This window comes from Hirundo rustica, chromosome 1 (assembly GCF_015227805.2).
Source record: "Hirundo rustica isolate bHirRus1 chromosome 1, bHirRus1.pri.v3, whole genome shotgun sequence".
Lineage (NCBI taxonomy): Eukaryota > Metazoa > Chordata > Aves > Passeriformes > Hirundinidae > Hirundo > Hirundo rustica.
Window position 1 is genome coordinate 140,657,884 of NC_053450.1, and position 12,646 is coordinate 140,670,529.

General features: G+C 42.7%; 1 protein-coding gene across 2 annotated transcripts in view; it reads right to left on the minus strand.

Annotated features, from left to right (window-relative positions):
* MPP7 (MAGUK p55 scaffold protein 7) overlaps positions 1-10,775 on the minus strand; it is a 149,092-nt gene extending 138,317 nt beyond the window's left edge. The window contains exons 1-4 of one of the 2 annotated variants that reach the window (XM_058420749.1): positions 10,677-10,767; positions 6,738-6,806; positions 4,031-5,942; positions 3,228-3,320 (exon numbers count right to left, since the gene is read on the minus strand). The gene's annotated coding sequence lies outside the window, so the exon portion shown is untranslated. Of the gene's footprint in view, positions 1-3,227; positions 3,321-4,030; positions 5,943-6,737; positions 6,807-10,676 lie in introns of both variants that reach the window. The other variant, XM_040064993.2, reaches the window with a different exon arrangement.
* Positions 10,776-12,646: the final 1,871 nt, after the last annotated feature.

A 12,646-nucleotide genomic window follows, 5' to 3' on the forward strand; every position in this document is an offset into this window, starting at 1 on the left:
AATATTACAAAATTGTACATACACAAACTGCTTGAAGTATTACTCATTTCTGCAGAAACATACCTTAGAAGTGGAATAAAGTTACCAAGAATATTTTGTATCACAAAAGGTCTTTCCCTTAAGGTAACCATTAAAAAAGGCAACTGAACTCTGAAACACTGTTAACACTGAAAAAGCTGTCTATACAAAACTAACAGAGCACTTAGAAAATACGCAGACGTTGAGAACTGCACCCATCTCAAAACACTCTTGCTTTGTGTCTTCTGCTTCTTCCAAACTGCACTCACAAACAATTTACAGAATTCCCTTTCAGATATTCTGATTACTCTCCTACATCCACCCCGGTCAGTTTCCAGGCAGCCTAAATTATTTTGCTATTTCACTGCAATGACAGCAAAGGAATCCTGTGTCCCAAGTAGCACAGCCATTTTTTAGTATATTATTTAGAAACACTATCTTGGAAATATGACTAGGGGATCTTAGGAACAGTTGTTTATACTAGGCTTCAGGTTGACAGTCACAAAAACTTGCAGTTTTTATTGGCAAGGTTCTTCTGTCTTAATTTATATTAAATTCCAAGTTTGTAAAACTACATAGGACGTTCTGGGAGCTGGTTCAATCCCATGCCAAGTCATAAGCCAAATACTCCCATGAAGATAGGTCAGATCAGGAACTCTCTGATAAGATATCAGCAACAGAGAAAAATCTGCCTCACGTTGACTGCCAAAACACAGCTCAGCTACGTGGAGGAAATGTCTCAGCATCACTTAAGGGACTACTACAAGGAGAAGTCCAAGCCAGCCTGACAGCACTGTTCCTTCTCTCTTCAGCATTGTCTAACAAAGAAAACGAAAGAGAGAACAAACCCTATGCCCCATGACAATGCAACTTACTGATTGGGAACCACTGACCTAAGCTGCGGTACCACTACAACAAATCATATCAGGGCTGAAGCCAGTTCCTTACCTGGTAATCTGAATAGCCTATCCCCTGACCCTTTGGAAATAGGCTTTTATTTAAAGCTTTTACCATCCATCTTTTGTTACAAGATTCCTGTAGGATCCAGTGGATTAGATGAGCTTTTCCTTTACCTTTACTATTTTCAAGACTATTTCTCTGTTCCCTTCCAGTAGAAGTTCAGAAAAAAATTCTCCTGAAATGTGCTGATTCTACTAAAGAACAGCAAGTATCTGACATTTCACTTTCCGTACCTCATCACTCTTTCTTCTTTTTAACCTGGCTTCACTGAAGAGGAAGGTGGGGAAGACTTGTTACAGAGAAAGGTTTGATGCAACAATCACCTGAAACTCAAGGTCAAATGTTTCCCTTGGTAATAGCTGCAGATGCACTCATATATGCACACACATTCAGTCACTTTGCAGTGGGGACTGTCTTGTATTTAAATATATACATCATGAAGGAAATTTTTGTACAGTAGATGTGCATATGAGGAAGAGTTTATGCATAGAAACATCAACTTCCCCCTGAAAAAAGATTATCTAACTACAAAGAAAAGAAGATATGTAATTTCCCATGTGTTTGTAACTTCTAGTTTCTAGATTTGTGAGTGGATCTGCAACATGAAAACACTGGATTTTGGATTACCTTTCCTATTATAACACAGTAAAAACATCACAAGATTTAGCACAAGGTAAATTAGACATTAGGCTTTCGTTTAGGTTGTGGCATGTTCTTACTTCTCCATTGGGAAGGCGGGCTATGTGTGCCTGTCACACACATCCATATCAAATCTCCTATCTCTAGTCAAGCATTCAAGTGGGGATATAACATCTTGGTTTACTACTCAAGAATGAGTTTTCAAGAAGAAAAGGTCATATTACTTAAAAATTCAGAACAATATATTATTTAATGCCTCTAAAAAGCATTTCAAGAACTAGAGAGATCTATTTTTTTCTAAAGGCAGCAAAATATATACAGAGGAAGATATATATTCTCTTCATTTCCACTATTCAGGAGATGACATAAGGAACAAAAGTAGAGAGACATTAACAGCTTTTAAAGCAGAATCAAAACCTAGCGCTGCTTGAGAGAGAAGAAGGCGACAACATGCTTTTGATTTGTGTGTGATGGCCAGCACACGGGTTGTAAGGCCCACACTAACTGGAGGGCACAAAGGGAGGGTTTAGCCCTTCGCTCAACTTTCCTGTCAGATGCACACCTAAAAATAAGAGAAATCAGCATCTGAATTTGACCTGCCAGTGAATGAGAAGCACCCCAGTGCAAGGACAGGGATGAAGATGCCTGGCCTCTGTAGTGAGGACACTGTCCTTGTAGCCTGGGAGCAGGAGCAACAGAAGCATGCTGTAATCCTGCAGACAGACCGCAGCAACTCCAACCACGCCTGTGCAGGCGCTGGAAGAAAGACACACTCTTATTTTTATCCCACTGCTAAGTGACCTTATGAGCTGCAAATCAGCAGCTAAACAAATGTCTAACCGTAAGTGTCACACACAAGACAAGATCTGCTTTTAGGTAACTGAGGATAACTAAATTTATTACTTAGATCTTTACAAGGTGGGCACATGTAAGATATCTCAATTAAAACATGTAGCTGCTCTGACACAGTAGAAACTGTTCATACAAACACACTGAACAGACACAGAAGGTCCAATTACTTAATACTTCCCTGTTATTATGGTCTGTTAGTGTTAGACCATATTAATGTGCATGTATGTTTCCCCATAAGGAATCTGGAGATACTCCACTCGTATTACCAAGATGAGTTTATCATAGAATGGTTTGGGATGGAAGGGACCTTAGAGATCCCCTAGTTCTAACTCCAATGCTGTGGGCAGGGATATCCCCCACAAGATGAGGTTATTTAAAACCTCATCTGAACCAGCCTTGAACACTGCCAGGGAAGAAGCATCCCTCACTTTGGTTTTTTCTTCCTGAAGTACCCGCTATCCCGACTGAACAGCTTGTGAAAATGTACAACATACCTCCTGGCACTACATGTCACTCTAAACTTTCACCTGTGATGACAGCAGGTTTGTTTTAATAAGCTGCAATGTTTTGATAAGTAATGCATGTGTCTATTGAAATGATACATACATTTTAAATATTAATGCTATATCAAAGCCAAATGAAAGCTTAAGGTAAGACAAGAGTAAATGATTTAATAAGGTGGGACATTTAACTCCCAGAAGTAAGTTAGCAGCACTTAAAATGGTGAGCTCAGTCCTTGGATAAAGAAAGCAGGATACCTTGTGTTTTCTTTCAAGTGTAATTGATATCATCCATAGGAAGTCAAAATAGCTATCTGGAATTCATTAAATAGTGTGGTAAAGCTGAAAAGCCTGAGGAGTAAAATACAAATTCAACATTAATGAAATGACATTTACTCAACAGCCATCACCGATTGCACCTGTCCACCAACACAACAAAGCTACAGAATTAAACACTGTGTTACAACTGCTGTCTGCCTCTTCAGAGAGCATTTAAACAGAGTATTTACCTAAACCTATCTTCCTACATGATACTTTAGTTCTGGACCATAAGAAAAAGCTAACACCATGTTTGGCTTCTTGAGGCAGAAGTGAACCACCAGGTACAGAGTTACTGGGTTGAGATGACCCATCCTCATACTACACATGTTGGTTATGTTTCTCTGTACTTTTTTTCAGTCAGGTAAGGAGATAATAACCAATCAGAACTGATTTGGGTCACACACACCCCCCAAACAACTCTTGTCTAAATATGAAAAGAAAAAGAGCATTTGGCAAAATTTCTTACCTTCCCCTGGTATTCTATGGCTTATTAAATATAATTAGCATATGAGCCAGCTTCTACTGTGAGAAAAGGTTACTAAGTTTGCAAACCTTTCCTAACAGGTATTACCTAAGACTCCTGTGCTTAGGAGGAATGTGCGGGCTCGTTTTGTTTGGTTTGTTTTTGGGTTTTTTTTTTCAAAATCCAAATAATTGTCATATTAATGCCTGCATATGACTTTTTAAATCAGGTATCTATAAAAAAGTATGTTTTACAACGCCAGAATATCTTTCTCTACCTAAAGTATTTAAACTCTTCTTCCACAGCCATGCCAGCTGAAGAGTCTTCTTTTCAGACAGATTTCTGTATTGGTTTCTAACATCCTTCTGTTCCCATCCCAAGCTTTTTTCCCCTTTGGAAGTGAAAGTATTTAACAGTCTCCATGTATCAATGTGAACAAGTTTAATAAAACACCCTAATGAGAAGGAATCTTCATTAAATAATAAATGCATATATCATGAAATCAGGAGTTAAGATAATGTTTAATACAGTTCATAGTGTTAGAAAAGTTTCCATAGGTTCTGGGAAGCAAAAGCCTTCACAGCTGGCACACTGAAGTTTTCAACTTTTCTCCAATTGTCAATCTGGTCATTCAACCAGTCACTTGTAACTTGTCCCTTTTAACTTCTGTCCTCCAGTAACTGCCTTGTGAATACTTCCCTTTGTGGCACTCACAGCAGAACTTTGTCTTCCTGGGCAGTTGGATGTGCATTCTCCTTCACTGCTGCTATTTCCAGTGACAGTTTCTCCCTCAGACTGGCTGACAGCATGCCCACCATCCACTAGAAGCAGCAATCTTCCAGCACGTCTAAACAGATGGAGACTCCAACAGCATTCAACCACCTGCATGTGCTAGTTGCAGCCATGGTTCTAAACAAAGGAAAACTTTGGTGTTTTCTACACTCAATACAAAAATGTGTCTCCTGGACAACTGACCTCTATCTTGCCTCAGTACTCAGCTGCTGTACATGATTTTTGCTCTCCATTTTAACCATCAAGATTTCTTGAAGCCAGTCAGTCTTTCCTGGGAAGCACCCAGGGTGTCTCGCCAGGTCCCACGGCGCAGACACATGACTCTCACAGCAGTCAGATGAGGGACCAAAGACACCCTTCAGCACTTGGCTCAAAGCATGCCATTCACAGTTTTATCCTCTGAGGTTTGCTTGCCATTTCAATACCCTTGCTCAGACTGGTGAAGGCAGCTGGAAGGTGGTCCAAGTCACTGTCTGGATCATATTTCAAACATTCCACAAGCTTTCGAAGCAGGCAGTCATGCACTGCAGCTCAAGCAGGGCCCTTTCAGACTTCTTGTGCTATAGTACTTGTAGTGCCATTTCAATGCCAAGACAAAGTTTCTAGCACATATAATTTTGGTGTTAATAAAGTCACAGATTTGGATCCTTGGAGAAGTAACCAAACCTCGAATAAGAAGCCTACAAGCTCTGTGGTACAGACTGGATGTTCCCATCCCCACAGGAAAGTAAATGCTGGGAGGACTGAAGCTACAGGTTAGCTTGATGTGTACTGGAGGTAATACAGATTTACTGAACCAGATAACCTTGGAGACTAGGCAGCAAAAGGCTCCTTTCAGGGTCTTTGGGATTCCCAGATGGCAAGAGAGCAGCAGTAGTGAGGACAAGGGGTGCCCCAGGCAAGGGCTAACAAAGGGCTGCTGTTTGTCCTGGTGGCAGCAGCACTAACTGCCTTGGAATGGTAGGAGGGAAAGCATTAAGGGAGGAGCAAGGATTTTTTTATATGATTTAGAGTAGAGATTTCACACCCTCATTAAGCCTTAGCATTCATTCACCTTAACTAAGTAGCAAGCTGCTCCATGAGAGGATGGTTTTGGTCACTTCTCCAGCCTTGCTAGCTTCAAGATGATGCAGGTCTGGTGTTGCCCCTTCCACACACACATTTCACTTACAGTGCAATCCTGACACAGAAGTTAACTGTGTTCACAGCTTCCCAGATGACAATGAGATGATTAACTGCTCATGAACAGCTATTCATTGAAAATGTAAATCACAGTATCTGTTAAGCCATTGAAAATCTTCATTACTGTATCTGTCAAACCTCTGAAGAAATTCAGGACTGTTTCTTTACATTCAGAATTAGACCAGATTTAGTTCTTGTTTTCCAACTCTCCTGGACTGTGATAAATAAGAAAGGCTTTTTAACAGCTGAACTTGTAAGGTGTTTCCTAAAACCACAAAAAAAAAAAAAAAAAAAAAACCAACCAACCCTCTCCATATGCCAGTTGAAGCTTCTGATTCAGTCACTTCGATGTGTGAAATAAATATACTTCACTCTCATGTATAATTAGCCATGTCAAGTCTGCTTCTTTAGAGAGCATTCATGGCATACTGCCTGTGAAACAGCAGCTCCGCATTTTGTATCTGAAACTACATTGTTCCTCTCAGAACAGCTTCACTGGCTAAACTAAACTCAATCCACCAAACAATACATTATGAAAGCAATAAAGGTTTTCTATGCTCTTTTTATAAATGGATGTGTGTATTTTCAAATTCTGAGACACAATTAGTAGCTACAAAGCAGTCTTACTCTATGCCTAAACTTGCTACATCATTTATAATGCAACGTATTTCAAAGTCAGTCATAAACAACTTTTGGCTGTACTTGCAATACCTTCCTATTTTTTCAAAACTTCTCCTATCATACATGGTGAAATAACATAAGAAAATTTAGTCATTCTTGACTCAAAAAAGAGGCTGTCTTTACAACACAATAAAGCAATACTTATACCACATAATGGTGCAATACTTTCACAGCTTTATTAATTAGCACTAAGCATGATATGAAATTATTCTTGGTCTTTAATACTGAACTACACACATCTATTTATTGCTCAGGATGGTAGAAAACAAGCAACAGCCTGATTCAGTACCAGAAAACAATGAGCAAGAGTCATCACAAGGGAGTCCTACCTGTTCTCACTTCAACAGCAGCATAAGATAATGCATTTTTCAGATTGCCAAGCTGAGAGTCTACGGAATCTGAAAGAAAAAGGAAAGGCTAATAGTAATATGACATTCTAGTCAGTATTGGAAATACTACATACTTGCATTTTCTTTCATTCTAAATGTTAGGATAATAAATAATAAATTTAAAGTAGTTAACTCCAAATATCTGATTCTCTACAAAGCTCTGCAGAACTGAGAGAAGTCAAAAGACTTATTTTAGCTAGGGGGAGAGGGGATTTCAAATCATTTCAAAAATGTATTTCTTCTGCCTCCACACCTGTCCTAGATAAACTGGTCTTAAAATTATAATTAAGCAAAATAATTATTTCAAAATGGGTACAAATAAGCTTTATCTAACATAGGAACATCTGTAAGACTTCAGATATATAATCTCATTTTATACATGAACAATATGCCAATTCTGGTACAAAATATTAGATATAAGCCTTCTACCATTGCACTGTGTGTGTCCACATTAAAAAGCCCTTAAGTACTTGTGACTTCTTACCTATAGTAAAGATGCTAATTTCTTTGCTTCACGATAGCTAATTACTCAGCTTTGAAAGTCAACAATAACCTCTAGACCATAACTGGCTGTCCCCACCAACATCCAGCAAATGTCCATTATACACTGCCTACTCCTCCTACAAACAGCTCATCTTTCCTTTAGAGCTTAGAGCTGTGAGATAAGATTGATTCTAGCCATGATTCATAATGTAGATTGATAAAACATTTTCAGGACAAAACCTGGAGTCCCAAAGACTAGTCTGCTTAATGATACTGCTTAACACATGGAATCTGTTAGCCTACCAAAGTAGGGGAAAAGTTCAAGTTGTGTGCTTTTGTAGCTAAGCATAACAAAAGCAGATATTCAAAAACAAGGTTTTGTGCATATTCAGACATGCCTTATTTTTTATTTCTGATGGGTTTCCCCTAAATGCAAGACTGCCAGCTAAAATAAAGAGCATGTCAATGTATTTGTCATCTATTGCTGTCTTTGAAAACTCATTTGTCAAAGAACTTTACAGAACACCTCATGGTAATGTTCAAAAATGATTCAGTAAAATACAAAAACATGGCATCAGAGCTGCCATATGGCCAACATGACATGGGACAGAGCTGGGGGTCTGGGCTGTCACGGGCTTTTAAGGATACTGCAGTGTAAAAGTTATTTGAAGTGTATTAAGTAATGTTTGCACCCTGTCTATTTCTGTAATACAGGACAAGGTACTGTATTAGATAAGTATATGATATCACTTGTGATAAAAATGTCCAGAATCCACTGAAAGCAGGTATAAATAAATTCAGCTATATTATTGTACTTCTAAGACTAAAACTAGGAGGACACAATTTAATATACTCCATCTTTTCTTTAACGAACAAAAACCAGCAGCAAGCAGAGGTGAAGTCAGGAAGAATACACACACCATAGCCTGGGATTAAACTGCATTAGCTCAACTACGTGGGAAGCTTTCATCACTCCTACACATAATTCATGTAGTTCTAGATGGTCAAACTTGCTTAACTCATCGCAACAACTTTCCAAAACACCCTCCAGAAGGCAACTAAGAGACACTTTGCTAGCAGCAAGACTGGATTTTTTCCTGCTTTTACTCATTATCATAGCAAGTTCCACAGTAAAACTTAACAAAGAAGAACCAGTTCGCAGGGAAGATGCTACTGAACAGGTTTTTATAGATCCCTTCTGCTCCCTTCCACATACTAGAGACCAGAACTAAGGCTGGAGTTTCAGTGAAAGGCAGCATTGCAACATCGTGAGATGGGAGCTGCAGCAGATTCAACATCATCTTCGTGAGAAGCACAGTATCCTACAAGGCACTCAGGAAAGGACTGGAAGCTGCCACTTAGAAAACATACTTGTGACCATTTCCTATCAGGTGTTGGGATGTCAACAAAAATGCAAATAAAATTCCAAAGAAACAGCACATTCCTTAGCCAGTTTTTTTCTGTAGCTGGTATTGACTTTTATACTGTCCTCTTAAAAACTTACAGCTCTGACACCTGCCTAATTTAAATTTTAACTTCCTAACAACATGCTCCTACACAGAAAACACCTTATTACAAACACAAAAACGCAATACTAATTCAGGTTCAAGGTCCATCTGACACCGTATCCTGTTTCTAATAAGTACTGCAAGTGGATGCATAGAGAACAAGACAGAGTAAACATACAGCAATCATTCCTTGATGTACTTTGCCAGCTGACAGCAATCTGCAGCTCTGGGATTTCCCGTCTCCTTTAAAGTGTACACATGTAAATATAAACACATTCACAATAAAGTCCAGACCTCGTCGATGTCTGAAATCAGTTAAATCAACTCCTCGGCATTGAGGTTAGTGCTTTACTCCTTTTCATACAGATGAATAAACTGGCACAGCTGAAACTGATGACTCTCATTAGCTCATTTCCTAGCTCTGCACGATTAAATCACAAACCCTAAATTAACTGTTGCTTTAAAACAGCCTTTAGAAGCTACATGCAATCACACACCCTGAATGCAAAAAATCTTAATCCAAACAGTGACATCTAGCAAAATCCTAATGTTAATTCTAAGTGAGATTACAGATTTGACCATCTACATCAATTAAGGACAAAGAATACTTTCAGTAAGTGAATAACCTTAATTGAGTATGGTATTTCTATAAATATGGCCAAGATATAACATCCCTGCATAAAAGGGACCTGATAGATGATAATACATTTTAAAATGAACACCTACAAAACAACATGCCTCATTAAAATGGGGCTCTAGATCTAAGCAAACCTGAAGTAAGAACTCTAGACCTCATTCAAAAAAAAACCTAACCGCAAAAATCAAGTTCTGAATTCCGCTACCAAAGACAGCCATGAGGTCTAATGATGTGATCACCACTGTCCCGACTGTTCAGTCTTCTTCAAAGGGAAGAATTCTGGTGCTGAGTGACATGGCTTAATGCTTTATGGGTTACAGTGGTGGTGTTGATGGGTTCATGGCTGGACTTGATCTTAAAGGTCTCTTCCAACCTTGCTGATTCTATGATTACTGAAAGTTATAACCCCTGAAGTTATTCTACAGTTTATTTAGAGGGAATAAAAAACAAAGCTATGGCAAGTTGTTTAAGAAATCAACTCAGTTAAAAAGCTCTGGAAGCAAAGAAAGGCAGGCAGTTATAAACACACGTAAAACAAAACGAAGCTAGGAATTCAGAAGCGAAAGCACACAAGCAGCATGCAAATGCACCTACTGCTCTTCCCTCAAATATCATCTACCTTCTTCACATGCAACGTGACAAATTAATAGCTATTTATTGCTCCACACAGATTAAATGCAGGCATTAACAGCAGCTGGCCTCACAGGTGAATTAAGTTATTACCAGCCAATTCATAAAAACGCCTCCTGCTCCCGATACCCCATAAATTGAAGTTGATAGGTCTCCAGAGGCGGGCTGCGCAGCCCGGTGTCCCTTAATGGCTCAGTCACATCCATTACTTGTCAGAACGAGCTCTGCGCAACGAATCCCGGCAGCCCGGCAGGTTTTAAAAGCCGGGGCACTCGCCGTGATTAGATCCACCGTGAGCTCCCCCGCCCGCTCCCGCCCGGCCGGCGCTGCCCGCGGGGGGGTCCCGGGGACGCGGCGCTGCCCGCCCCGAGCCGCCCGCCCCGGGGAGCCCCGCGGGCAGGGGAGCGGCTCCCGGGGAGGCGGGGGACGGGGCCCATCCCGGAACCGGTGGCCCCCCCCCCCGGGACTGAGCGGCCACAGCCCGACACCTGCCGCATCCCCTCGCTCGCTCGCCCGCCGACCCCTCCCGCGGGAAATCCCCCCGGCGCGCCGCGAGCGCCTCGGAGCCCCCAGCCGCGACCCTCGGCAGCTCGAGGACCCCCGCAGGGCTGCGGCTCGTACCTGCGGCCGGGCCTGACGCGCGGGTGCGGCTCAGCTCCCTTTACCCGCGGCTCCGCTCGCCCCGGCTCCGCGTCGCCACCGCCGCGCTGGGCCGGGCCGGGCGCGCCGCGCGCCGCCCACCGGGGCGGGGCCCGAGGAGCCCAACGGCCGCGCGCCCACGGCCCGCCCGCTCTCGGGGATCGCGCGCCATTGGCTGGCGGAGGGAGGGGCCGCGCGGCGCCGGGCCGCCATTGGCGCGCGGAGGAGGCGGGGCCGTGCCCGCGGGGGGCGCGTGACGCCGTGTGGCGGGGTTGGGCGGCGGGTCCCGCCCCGGGAGCCCGCGGGGTGAGTCGCCTTGTGAGGGATGAGCCCGCCGCTTAGGGGTGAGCCCCCCTCTGAGGGATGCGACCCCCTCTGAGGGATGAGCCCGACGCTCAGGGATGAGCCTCCCCCCGAGGGGTGAGCCCCCCCTCTGAGGGATGAGCCCCCCCCTCAGGGATGAGCCGCCTCACGGCGCGCCGAGCGCGGGTCGAGGGAACCCCGCGGGGTCCGCCGCCGGGACTGCCAGAATTTCATTGCGGCTCTGCAGGAAAGCGAACGCAAAGCTCTTCACACAGTTGCCATTTGTGCTGTTAAGCTTCTTCCTGTTTTTTTTTTTAATGCCAATATATTTCAAGTCTTTGAGTTAGAGCATCTTTGCATGCTCATATTTTCCTCCCTAGAAATCTGTTTAAATTGTTTGCTGGATATATGAACTCGCATCTTGTTCGGACTTTTTTAGCAGTAAAGCCCTCTGAGACTGCAGGCAAAGGTTGCAAACCATCGCTCAGGGCTGTGCACAGGGGAACAGCAGTGATCTGCCGCAGCTGTTTGTCCAACCCCGGAAAGCAGTAGTGACAGAGCTAATTAATTCATTTGTCAGCTCCGTGCCTTCTGTTTAATGCACATGCTTGCAGTGAACTACAATATTTCACTGCGATCCAGCTATTTTGGGGTAATGCGACGTGTTCCTCTAATGTTATTGAAAGTATCCTTAAAAGGTACGGTGGGTCGGTTTGCTTCTCCTGCTAGGTTTTGTTTCCTCCTGTTTTGTTTCGCTCTGAATCCTCAGTGTTAACCAGGCACGATCCCTCAGGCCGGGTCTGCGTGCCTCTGCTGTGCTCCCGGCCCTGACGCGGGACCTCCCGGCGCTGCGTGGCCGGGACACCGCGCTGCTCCAGGGGGGAGCCGGGCGAGGAGCGGGACATGGGAGCCTAGTGGTATGCGGTTGAGAGATGGGCAGGGCTCGGCAGCTAGCAAGCTGGGGGGCTTCCCCAGAAGAGGCTGCAGTCCTACCTGTGCGTGAAAGAACGAGATTTTACTCGTTCAGTGAATCTATTCTTAATGAGTTTGCTTTTCATATAATAAAATATACCAAGGATTCTTTCCGTCTTTTCCAAGCAAAGGAATACACTGGTATTATAAATACGTGTGCTTGCAACAGCAGTGCTGTCTGACATCCACACAATTCAGCATTTAGTGCACTGGACTGCCAGCCTGCAGAAGTGCTCCCTAGTGTCTACACCATGCTGTACTGATACTAGTTCCTGGTTAATCTCTTCAAAATATGTCATTACAGGTGGTTTTGCACAGCTGTAATTCTCCTGCACTGAGAGGGGCCTTTCAGCATTGTCTTCAATCAGCATTTTGAATGAAGTGCTTAATTGTGCCAAAAATTCATTGCAAGATGTAAGCAATTCCAGAAGACTAGTTTTGTACGGTTTCCTCATGTCTTTTATTACTAGACATATGGTTCTGTAGTGTATAATGCAACTACTCTCATTCAGCTTCCTTTGACATTTGTTCCTATTCAGTTTAAAACTGCAGTATTCGGCGCACTACATGATTACAGGGTTTCATTATGCTGTCAATCATTTTTTGTTTAGATGAGCAAATCATTAACAATTACTTCCCTTTTATCCATATCTTCAAAGACAGGATATGGTCCTTCC